This window comes from Heteronotia binoei, chromosome 15 (genome assembly GCF_032191835.1).
Source record: "Heteronotia binoei isolate CCM8104 ecotype False Entrance Well chromosome 15, APGP_CSIRO_Hbin_v1, whole genome shotgun sequence".
NCBI classification, from domain to species: Eukaryota; Metazoa; Chordata; class Lepidosauria; order Squamata; family Gekkonidae; genus Heteronotia; species Heteronotia binoei.
The window spans coordinates 7,139,346-7,151,238 of record NC_083237.1 but is presented as its reverse complement, the minus strand read 5'-3'; positions in this window follow the sequence as shown (position 1 = coordinate 7,151,238).

Here is an 11,893-nt window from a genome sequence, read left to right as displayed (position 1 = left end):
AGAGCAGCTCACAATCTCCTTTACGTTCACCCCCCACAACAGACACCCTGTGAGGTGGGTGGGGCTGAGAGAGCTCTGACAGAAGCTGCCCTTTCAAGGACAACTCCAGCGAGAGCTATGGCTGACCCAAGGCCATGCCAGCAGGTGCAAGTGGAGGAGCGGGGAATCGAACCCGGTTCTCCCAGATAAGAATCCACACACTTCACCACTACACAAACTGGCTCTCAGAGACTCTCAGAGGCTCAGAGCGGCTTACAATCTCCTTTATCGTCCTCCCCCGCAACAGACACCCTGTGAGGCGGGTGGGGCTGGAGAGGGCTCTCCCAGCAGCTGCCCTTTCAAGGACAACCTCTGCCAGAGCTATGGCTGACCCAAGGCCATGCCAGCAGGTGCAAGTGGAGGAGTGGGGAATCTAACCCGGTTCTCTCAGATAAGACTCTGCACACTTAACCACTACACCAAACTGCCCCCATCAAAAAAATAATAATGTAGATCCGGTCCTGCTTCCAAAGCAGCCATTTTCCCCAGGGGAGCCAAGCGCTTTCATTTGGAGATGAGTTGCCATTCCAAGAGATGTTCAGGTTGCACCTTAGCCTACATACGCTTGGTAGTCAGTTGTGGCCTAAAAGGAAGAGTGGGACCATTATTTTACTAGTGCTTTGCTTGGACACCGGGAGGTGATTTTGACTGACCTTGGGTGCAGGTAACCACACTTTGCTTCCTTGGAAAGTGAAATTTCCTTCCCTCTCTTCGTCTCCCAAAACCTGTCCTTTAAAAAAGAAAGAAAGAAATGCTGCTTTTCTCATCTCTTTCCTGTTTTCCACATCTCAGCTCTGAACCAAACAGGGCAACGGGACAGCCCCTCTCCTTCTCCAAAAGTACGTTGCTTCCAAATAACACCAGTTGCTTCAATTGCTGCTCCGAGTCACGTGTTAAATGATCGCTGGTTGAGTTACTGCTGTATTTTTATTAAGACCACTGATGCTTGGTTTGTGTTAGCATTTGAAACATTTTCTAAAAGTTACTAGTTTCTCCCTTTCTCACCATATGAGAACTCGTGGGCATTCGATGCAATCGCTGAGCAGTCGGGTTCGAACGGATCAAAGGAAGTCCTTCTTCACCCAAAGGGTGATGAACACTTGGAATTCACTGCCACAGGAAGAGGCGGCTACAAACATAGGCAGCTTCAAGAGGGGATTGGATAAAAATATGGAGCAGAGGTCCATCAGTGGCTGTTAGCCGCAGCATATTGCTGGAACTGTCTGGGGTACTGATACGCTGTATTCTTGGTGCTTGGGGGGGGGGTGCAAAGTGGAAGGGCTTCTAGCCCCACTTGTGAACCTCCTGATGGCACTTGGTGGTTTTTTTGTCTGACACAGAGTGTTGGACTGGATGGGCCACTGGCCTGATCCAACATGGCTTCTCTTATGTTCTTATGATGCTGCTAAATAGTGAGGCTGTATTTTAATCCTTATTAACAGGGGATGGGAAGCAGCTGTTCTCACTTCAGCTGGGAAGGTAGGGTTGCCAACTCTGAGTTGGGGAATTCCTGGAGATTTGGGTGTGGAGCTTTGGGAAACTACTTGAGATTTGGGAGTGGAGAGGGCAGGGATCTCAGTGGGGTACAATGCCGTACAGCCCACCCTCCAAAGTAGAGGTGGCCAAAGTTGCTTAACCTAAGAGTCACATAGAATAAACGTCAGATGTTTGAGAGCTGCAAGACATAAACATCAGATGAAGGCAGGCAAGCAGGCAGACAGGCAAATAGATGGGGATGGAGAGGTGGAAAGAAAGCAACTTTAACTTTAAATGCATTCTCCAAGCTGCCATATGGCTTGGCTTGGATAAATGATTTTTAAAGCCTTCTCCAAGCCAGCTGATGGGGCTGTGGGGGCTTCAAGAGCCACACAATATGTGCAAAAGAGCCACATGTGGCTCCCGAGCCCCAATTTGGCCACCCTTGCTCCATAGCATCCCTTTTCTCCACGGCAACTGATCTCTGTCGTCTGGAGATGAGCTGTAACTTCCAGGGGATCCCCAGGCCCCACCTGGAGGCTGGCATCCCTAGAAGGGACATCAGTGCCATAAAGCCCACCCTCCGAAATTACCATTTTCCCCGGGGGAACTGATCCGGGGACTGGTTGTCCTTTCGGGAGATCTTCAGACCCCACCTGGAGGTTGGCAAGCCAAACTGGAATAAAAGGCAGCCCCCCCCCTTACAACTTATCCCTAGAGCAGTGGTCCCCAACTTTTTTGGCACCAGGGACCGGTTTTGTGGAAGACAATTTTTCCACAGACCAGTGGGGGAGGGGTATGGTTTTGGGATGATATAATTGTGCACTTTGTTTTGGTGTGGTGGTTAAGTGGGCGGACTCTTATCCGGGAGAACCGGGTTTGATTCCCCACTCCTCCACTTGCAGCTGCTGGAATGGCCTTGGGTCAGCCACAGCTCTCACAGGAGTTGTCCTTGAAAGGGTAGTTTCTGTCAGAGCTCTCTCAGCCCCACCCACCTCACAGGGTGCCTGTTGTGGGGGAGGAAGATAAAGGAGATTGTGAGCCACTCTGAGATTCGGGCGACAGGATATAGATCAAATGGCATCTCATTATTATTATTACATTGTAATATCCATGGCTTTTTTTTTTAGCCGGATCACACAGGAACGCAGTTCCGGCTGGCTTGGTGTCAGGGGGTGTGGCTTAATATACAAATGAGTACCTACTGGGCTTTTTCTACAAAAAAGCCCTATGTCAGGGGTGGCCAATGGTAGCTCTCCAGATGTTTTTTTGCCTACAACTGCCATCGCTGGAGCTGATGGGAGTTGTAGGCAAAAGACATCTGGAGAGCTACCGCTAGCCACCCCTGCCCTATGTGAAACAATGGTGACATCAAGGGGGTGTGGCCTAATATGCAGATGAGTTCCTGCTGGGCTTTCCCTACAAAAATAACTCTGGTAATATATAATGAAATAATTATACAACTCACGGCCCGGTTGCTAACAGGCCGCGGACCGGTCCGGTCCACCGACAGGGGGTTGGGGACCCTTAGAACATAAGAACATAAGAGAAGCCATGTTGGATCAGGCCAATGGCCCATCCAGTCCAACACTCTGTGTCACACAGTGGCCAAAATTTTTTTGTATATATATACATACACACACACTGTGGCTAATAGCCACTGATGGACCTCTGCTCCGTATTTTTATCTAAACCCCTCTTGAAGGTGGCCATGCTTGTGGCCGCCACCACCTCCTGTGGCAGTGAATTCCACATGTTAATCATCCTTTGGGTGAAGAAGGACTTCCTTTGATCCGTTTTAACCTGTCTGCTCTTGAACAGGGCCGGATCTAGGGTGGGGGGCAGATGGGGGTGCTTGCCCTGGGTGCCGACGGAGGGGGGGCACCAGATTGGGTATGGAGTCCATTGTATTCTATGGGATCATAAGATAAAAGGGGCACCCCATAAGGGGGCGCCATTTTTTAATTTTGCCCCCCCCCTCAAAAACATGTCGATCCGGTCCTGCCCTAGAGCATTATGTAAGCGGGTGGGGGGGGGGAGAAGTATAACCTCCCCCCCCCCCCCAGTAAGTGGGCTGGACTTCGAAATGGTGGGAGAAGCAGCATCCCGCCCCCCTCCCCAAAACCTGGGGCTTCTTTTCTCCCAGGACAAAAGACGCCCGGCTCAGTTCGTGGCCAGATCTCGGCGTGGGGGGAGACAGAGCAGGCCAGGAGAGGGAAGAGAGGAGAGGAAGAGTCGGGGAAACCTGGGCAAGATTTTGCACGACAAAAAAGTAAAAGTTTGCAGGGCGGTTACCTGGCGGAGGGGGGGGGGGGCGGTCTGCCAAGTGCAAGGGGGCGCCGTCGCCCCCCTCTGGGTCGGCGCCTGGTCGGAAAAGAAGGAGGGATCCGGGCGGAGAGAGGAGGAGAAAAAGGGATTTCTGGAGAGGGAGAAGAGGAGCGAGATGGAGGGAGGAGGAGGAGGAGGAGGGGAGAGCGGGGGGGGGGGTTGGAGAGGAGGGGAAGGCGGCAGGGAAGGCCGCCCTGGTTCGGGGGTGGGGGAGGGACCCAGGTCGGTGCTTTTATATATTTTTTTCACTATTTCTTTCTTGAAAGCATCCAGATCAGGGCAGCTTTGGAAGGTGGCTTGCACGGCGTCACCCCACCCCAGGGTGGGGGCCTCTCAGCTCTGTGAAGCCCACCCTCCCGGCTTTCACGCGCCAGTCTCCCGGGAAGTTGGCAACCGTGGGCTCAGCAGTCCTTGTTGCTGCAGCCCGGTTGCCGATAAACTAACACTCGCCGGACCCCCCCAAATTGAGCTTCTTATAATCAGCCAACAAACTTCCCCGGGATTTTGCATACTTATGCACCGCCGGCTCTGTATTTCGGACTGTTTGCCCATCCATTCTGTTGTCATAAGAACATAAGAGAAGCCATGCTGGATCAGGCCAACGGCCCATCAAGTCCAACACTCTGTGTCACACAGTGGCAAAAATGTTATATACACACATACACTGTGGCTAATAGCCACTGATGGACCTGTGCTCCTCTGCTGATGAAGCCTGCCTCTAGCACACAAAAACTTCTGAATAAGGCTTTGCTGGGCTTAAAGGTGACTCCTCCGTCCTGTGTTCGAAAGCTTTCAAAGGTTCCTTGGACACTTCACCTGTCATTTCAGTCCTTGGGCTTTCCTGGATTGAAAGGATGACGCATTTGGAACGTTTGCGCATTCACTTCTGGGGTAGGAAACACACATGTAAACATCACTCGGCGCTTTTAACAGACGTTTTATTTCTTTGGTTCTTTTTAGGACATTTAAAAAAAATTCTTTTATCGGTTATGAACATTCATACACACTGTTTCGCCAATGGCATTTCACTGTTATATTGGGGAAGGCGGAAAGAATGTCTGGTCTCTGTTCACAGCTAGCATCTTCCCTTGATCCGAAGGAATACTTCCCTTGGAATCCTTTGTCCGACCCTTTAGAACTGATCGAGCCTGGACACTGGGGTGGGTGGCTTTTAGATTATCTCGCCCCCCCCACCCCCATTTATCAGACCCATGATGAAGAAAATAGCGCCACCGTCAGATATACAAAGTTCCTTGTGGATACCTTTCTATGGCAGAACAGTGATTACAAAAGCATCTACTGCAAGAAATATGCAAATAAATCAATTACAAATACACTAAAATTAAGGCACTGATAATGAAATAATAAAAGGTGTATTATAATGCCATAACAGCCCACCCTCCAAAGCAGCCCACTCTCCAAATTTCCCCTCCCATATGGAGCAGAGGCCTATCAGTGGCTATCAGCCACAGCATATTGTTAGAACTCTCTCTCTGGGGCAGTGATGCTCTGTATTCTTGGTGCTGGGGGGGCAAAGTGGGAGGGCTTCTAGTGTCCTAGCCCCATTGGTGGACCTCCTGACAGCACCTGGGGGTTTTTTTTGCCACTGTGTGACACAGAGTGTTGGACTGGATGGGCCATTGGCCTGATCCAACATGGCATCTCTTATCTTCTGCATATCTACATGAATTCTGGCCCTCTGTTTCTTTTGGGGACAGGCAATTCTGCCCTATCTGCATTAACTGTAACTTGATTCAGGTGGGTAGCCAGGTTGATCTGAAGTAACAAAATAAAGTTTGCATCCTTTGGCACTTTTAAGGCCATTTATGAGTTATTACAATACTTAGGGCAATGGAACCTCCAGGGCTTAACAGAGATATCTGGTTCTTATCTCACCACACATGCTAAATCACTCAATTCTCAAATCTGAAAGTCCCGTAGCACCTTAAGGATAGGGTAGTAGCTTTTGTGAGTCACTGCTCACTTCTTCTCCCATCTGGTTGTTAAATGTTATTATCTGCATGCTAATTTGCTGCTATTCACAGGTCTTACCAACTGCTTTAATTCAATCGTGGCTATATTTAACTCTCAACTGCTTAGGCATCTTGACTCTAATTAGCCCTTCCAAGCAACTAAGGGCCATCTCCTCTTTAAGTAAGGCTCGAGGGGAAGGGTTTCAATGCATTTGAAGGGCTTCAGTTTATCTAACAAAGCAGGAGTCGAGGGGCATCTTTAAGACCAACCAAGTTTTATTCAGAACGCCAGCTTTCGTGTGCTCTCTAAGCACCCTTCATCAGACGAGGGGATCAGGTATTGTGGGCTGAAATACAAGCAGTTTGTTGATTACGTATGCAGGCTGATCGCATGGTAAATCAGTGCGGCTTGGCCATTTGGTCTGGATAGCCATAAAAGGTGTTTCTGTAAATCTAGGTGAATCACAAAAGGACGTGTATTTCCTAGTTGTACTCCACCTACACGTGCTTTTGCGATTCACCTAGATTTACAGAAACACCAGTTGGCAGAGGACTTTATTACCTTTTATGGCTATCCAGACCAAATGGCCAAGCCACACTGGTTTACTATGTGATCAGTCTGCATACTTAAACAACAAACTGCTTGTATTTCAGCCCACAATACCTGATCGATGAAGTGTGCTTAGAGAGCACACGAAAGCTTACGTTCTGAATAAAACTTGGTTGGTCTTAAAGGTGCACTTGACTCCTGCTTTGTTCAACTACTTCAGCCCAACACGGCTGCCCACCTGGATCAATTTATCTATGCGTGCAAAGCTTAGACCTGGGGTGGCCAAACCGCAGCTTGGTAGCTGTGTAATTTGATTGGTTGCTTTATTCTAATTTTGATGCGTAATTTGATTGGTTGCTTGATTCCAACTTTGATGGGTAATTTGATTGGTTGCTTTATTCCAAATACAGCAGAATTGCTCTCAGAGGGGGACTGTCTGTTGTGTCCCTGCAAAAGTCCCTGTCGTGGCATGTTTCTTTCCAGCCCGGAAATGCAAACAGTATGGTCATTTGCACAGACACGAAGAAGGGAAGGGTTATACTTACACCTTCTAAAGTAAAACTTGTTGGGTATAAGATTGAAGAGTGTTCAGTTTTAACTTGGGATCCCAGCTCAGCAGTCAGAAGTTTGGGGTCATCCATCATTCAGAAGACCAAAAGCAACGGTGAGTGTCCGGTGCTATTATGGATCTTATGAGTTGTGGATGATGAAGATGACGACTGCGGATTTATACCCCGCCCTTCTCTCTGAATCAGAGACTCATAGCGGCTTACAATCTCTTATATCTTCTCCCCCGACAATAGTCACCCTGTGAGGTGGGTGGGGCCAAGAAAGCTCTGCCCTTTCAAGGACAACCTCTGAGAGCTGTGGCTGACCCAAGGCCATTCCAGCAGGTGCAAGTGGAGGAGTGGGGAATCAAACCTGGTTTTCCCAGATAAGAGTCCGCACACTTAACCACTTAGCAAGAGCTCTGGCTGACCCAAGGCCATTCCAGCAGGTGCAAGTGGAGGAGTGGGGAATCAAACCCGGTTCTCCCAGATAAGAGTCCGCACACTTCACCACTACACCAAACTGGCTACACGGAGATGACTTGTGGTCTTACTCCCTAAGTATTTAGTGGCAGACAGGGCCGTCAAATCGCAGCTAGCTTATGGCAACCCCATATGGTTTTCAAGGCCAGAGACATTCAGAGGTGGATTGCCTCTGCCTGTCCCTGAATAGTGACCCTGGGCTCCCAACCAAATGCTAACCAAGACTAACTCTGCTTAGCTTAAGGTTGCCAAGTCCAATTCAAGAAATATCTGGGGACTTTGGGGGTGGAGCCTGGAGACTTTGGGGGTGGAGCCAAGATCAAGGCTGTGACAAGCATAATTGAACTCCAAAGGGAGTTCTGCCCATCACATTTAAAGGGACGGCACACCTTTTCAATTCCTTCCTTCCATAGGAAATAATGGATAGGGGCACCTTCTTTTGAGGCTCATAGAATTGGATCCCTCGGTCCAATCTTTTTGAAACTTGGGGTGTATTTTGGGGAGAGGCACTAGATGCTATATTGAAAATTTGGTGCCTTTACCCCAAAAAACAGCTCCCCCAGAGCCCCAGATACCTGCGGATCAATTCTCCATGATTTCCTATGGGAATAAATCTCCATAGGGAATAACAGAGTTCCCAGCAGACATTTCCCTCCCCTCCCCCCGCTTTCTGATAACCCTGAAGCGGGGGGAGGGCCTCCAAACTGGGGGATCCCCTGCCCCCTTTGGGGGATTGGCAACCCTAGCTTAGCTGCCAAGATCTGATGCTCTCCTGGACCATCAGGTCAGGGCCCAAAGTATTTAAATCAAAGTTTAGGCTTAAAGCTCAAGATGCAGTTGCGCAAACTGCCACCTATGCCCTTTTTGTGACAGCTGTCCAGATGTTCCAGGTCAAGTTCACCCAACACCTTTTCTCTGTGTGAGGATCATTTCAGTAGGGGGTGGGGGTGGGAAAGCATATAACCAGTACAGAAGAATGTGGTGCAAAGAAGAAGATGATATTGGATTTATATCCCGCCCTCCACTCCGAAGAGTCTCAGAGCGGCTCACAATCTCCTTTCCCTTCCTCCCCCACAACAGACACCCTGTGAGGTGGGTGGGGCTGAAAGAGCTCTCCCAGCAGCTGCCCTTTCAAGGACAACCTCTGCCAAAGCTATGGCTGACCCAAGGCCATCCCAGCAGCTGCAAGTGGAGGAGTGAGGAATCAAACCCGGTTTTCCCAGATAAGAGTCTGCACACTTAACCACTACACGAAACTGGCTCTCACAATCTCCTTTATCTTCCTCCCCCACAACAGATACCCTGTGAGGTGGGTGGGGCTGAAAGAGCTCTCCTAGCAGCTGCCCTTTCAAGGACAACCTCTGCCAAAGCTATGGCTGACCCAAGGCCATCCCAGCAGCTGCAAGTGGAGGAGTGAGGAATCAAACCCAGTTTTCCCAGATAATAGTCTGCACACTTAACCACTACACGAAACTGGCTCTCACAATCTCCTTTATCTTCCTCCCCCACAACAGACACCCTTTGAGGTGGGTGGGGCTGGAGAGGACTCTCACAGCAGCTGCCCTTTCAAGGACAACGTCTGCCAGAGCTATGGCTGACCCAAGCCCATTCCAGCAGGTGCAAGCGGAGGAGTAGGGAATCAAACCCGGGTCTCCCAGATAAGAGTCCGCACACTTCAGCACTACACCAAACTGGCTCTCCTAAGGCCAACTGATTTTCGATACATAACACTGCTCAGGAAGCCCACTCCGCTTAACCGTTTCAGGGCTCTTTTGTGTGCGTGGCAGGATTAGCGTGAACGTGTGCACAAGGAACAAACTGTTTGACTTTCCCCCAGGTTTCCTCGAGTTCGGTGCGCCAGCGATGCGAGTGTGAACATTCAGACAGTTCTTGTTTCCCAAGAATTCATGCAGGGAGATGGGGGAAACAAGGTAACATGGGAACCAATCCTCGGTATGATAACCCAGTGAGTGATCTAGAGCCTGGTGACAGCCGATACCAGGAAGAGGCACTCGTGGGTGTGGCAGTGGAGAACGTCCATCGTCTTCTGACTCTCTCTTCTTTCCCCTTACTCTTTGCCTTCCTTTCCTGCCTCCCACATTCCCTCTAAGCTGAGTTTGTGTGAGCTAGCTCACAGTTTTTTTAGCCTCCAGCTCACATATTTTTGTCTTAGCTCAGGAAAAAAATGGCCCCCCGAGCAAAGTAATTTATGCAGTAGCCAAAGCACTTGCTCACAACTTTAACTGCGGTAGCTTATGAAGTCGAATTTCTGCTCACAAGACTCCATGGCTTAGAGAGTGCGTTGCCTGCCTTCGGGGTGTGTGCGCATTTGGCTTGCTCCTCGCTCAAAATAAGGCACCAATGAGGTCCCAAGGCAGAGAGGGGACTCTCTTGATGAACCTCAAGATGGACCGGTTTCTTAGCAACGCAGACGGTGCATGGGAGGGGGAGGCAAAGAATATCCACCATACTTATGTAGATAGGGTTGCCAGGTCCAATTCAAGAAGCATCTGGGGACTTTGGGGGTGGAGCCAGGAGACATTGGGGGTGGGGCCAGAAGCAAGGGTGTGACAAGCACGACTGACCTCCAAAGGGAGTTCTGGCCATCACCTTTAAAGGGACCGCATGCCTTTTAAAAGCCTCCCCTCCATTTTGAAATAATGAAGGATAGGGGCACCTTCTTTGGGAGCTCATAGAACTGGACCCCCTGGCCCAATCTTTTTGAAACTCGAAGGGTATTTTGCAAAGAGGCACTGGATGCTATGCTGCAGATTTGGTGCATTTACTTTGAACGACAGCCCCCTCATAGCCCCAGATACCCACAGATCAATTCTCCATTATTTCCTATGGGAATCGGTCTCCACAGGGAATAATGAAATGCCCAGCAGACATTTCCCTCTCCCCCCCCCCCCACCCGTTTTATGATAACCCTGAATCAGGGGGAGGACCTCCAAACTGGGGGTGATCCCCTGCCCCCACCTGAGGACTGACAACCTTATATATAGGTTTTAATCAGTCCCAGACAACATGCATGAATAGGGTTGCCAATCCCCAGGTTGGGGCAGGGGATCCCCAGGTTTGAAGGCCCCCCCCCCCTGCTTCAGGGTCATCTGAAAGCGGCGGGGGGTGGGGAGAGGAGGGAAATGTCTGCTGGGCACTCTGTGATTCCCTATGGAGACTGATTCCCGTAGGGTACAATGGAAAATTGATCTGCAGGTATCTGGGGTTCTAGGTGAGCTGTTTTCTGAGGTAGGGGCACCAAATTTTCAGCATAGCATCTGATGCCTCCTCACAAATTACCCTCCAATATTCAAAAGGATTGGACCAGGGAGTCTAATCCTATGAGTGCCCAAAGAAGGTGTCCCTATCCTTCATTATTTCCAATGGAGAGAAGGCATTTAAAAGGTGTGCGTTCCCTTCTGGTGATGGCCAGAACTCCCTCTGGAGTTCAATTATGCTTGTCACAACCTTGCTCATGGCTGCACCCCCAAAGTCTCCTGGCCCCACCCCTAAAGTCCCCAGATATTTCTTGAATTGGACTTGGCAACCCTCTGCATGAAGCTGCCTTAGACTGACTCAGACCACTGGTCGATCAAAGTCAATATCGTCTACTCAGAGCCGTAGTGGCTCTCCAGGGTTTCAGGCAGAGGTCTTTCACATCGCCTACTGCCTTGTCCTGTAAACTGGAGATGCCAGGGATTGAACCCGAGACCTTCTGCATGCTGAGCAGGAGTTCTGCCACCGAGCCATGGCCCCTCCCTTAAAGAGAGATCTTTCTGGTCCAGAGGAAGGCTGCCGGGTTGTGGTGTAGGAGATCTGGGTTGAGATCATTCCTCCACACAGAACCAAGTCCCTCTCTTTCAGCCTGTTTCCCATCTGTAAAATGGAAGTAGTGGCTACCAGTGTCCCCTGTAAGCTGAGTTAGCGTGAGCAAGCTCTCAGTTTTTGAGCCTCCGGCTCACACGTTTTTGCCTCAGGAAGAATGGCCCTAGAGCAAACGAATCGATGCGGTCGCTCACAACTTTAATGCCAGTGGCTCACAACAGAGCACAATTTTTGCTCACAAGGCTCCACAGCTGAGAGGGAGTATTGGTGGCTACTTCTTGGGATCTCTTTCTGAGGCAAAAAGCTATCTTGAGGTGACTTGGCCACCCCCCCAGCCCCGGGCCTTGGGGAAAACATGCACACAATGCTAAATAACAAGTTACCATGTCCCAAAAGACAATTGTATATGGTGTGGTAGGTTGTTATTTCCTTTCTTTCCTTCATCCAGGACTTGACTAAAGGACTTGTCTGATGGTTGCTAAACTGGCAACTTCATGGAAGACTCTGACCTTTCCTCAAACCCAGCCCAGCCGTATTGGCAGCCGTTCCTACTCCTTGGTCTTAAGGCAAGCCTCAAGACATCTGGCGAGACTCCCCTTTGCCCTGCCCCCCCCTGCTTTCCTTTGCTTTCTCTCCTTTCCTCTCTCTCATTGGTGTGGCTGCCGGACCCC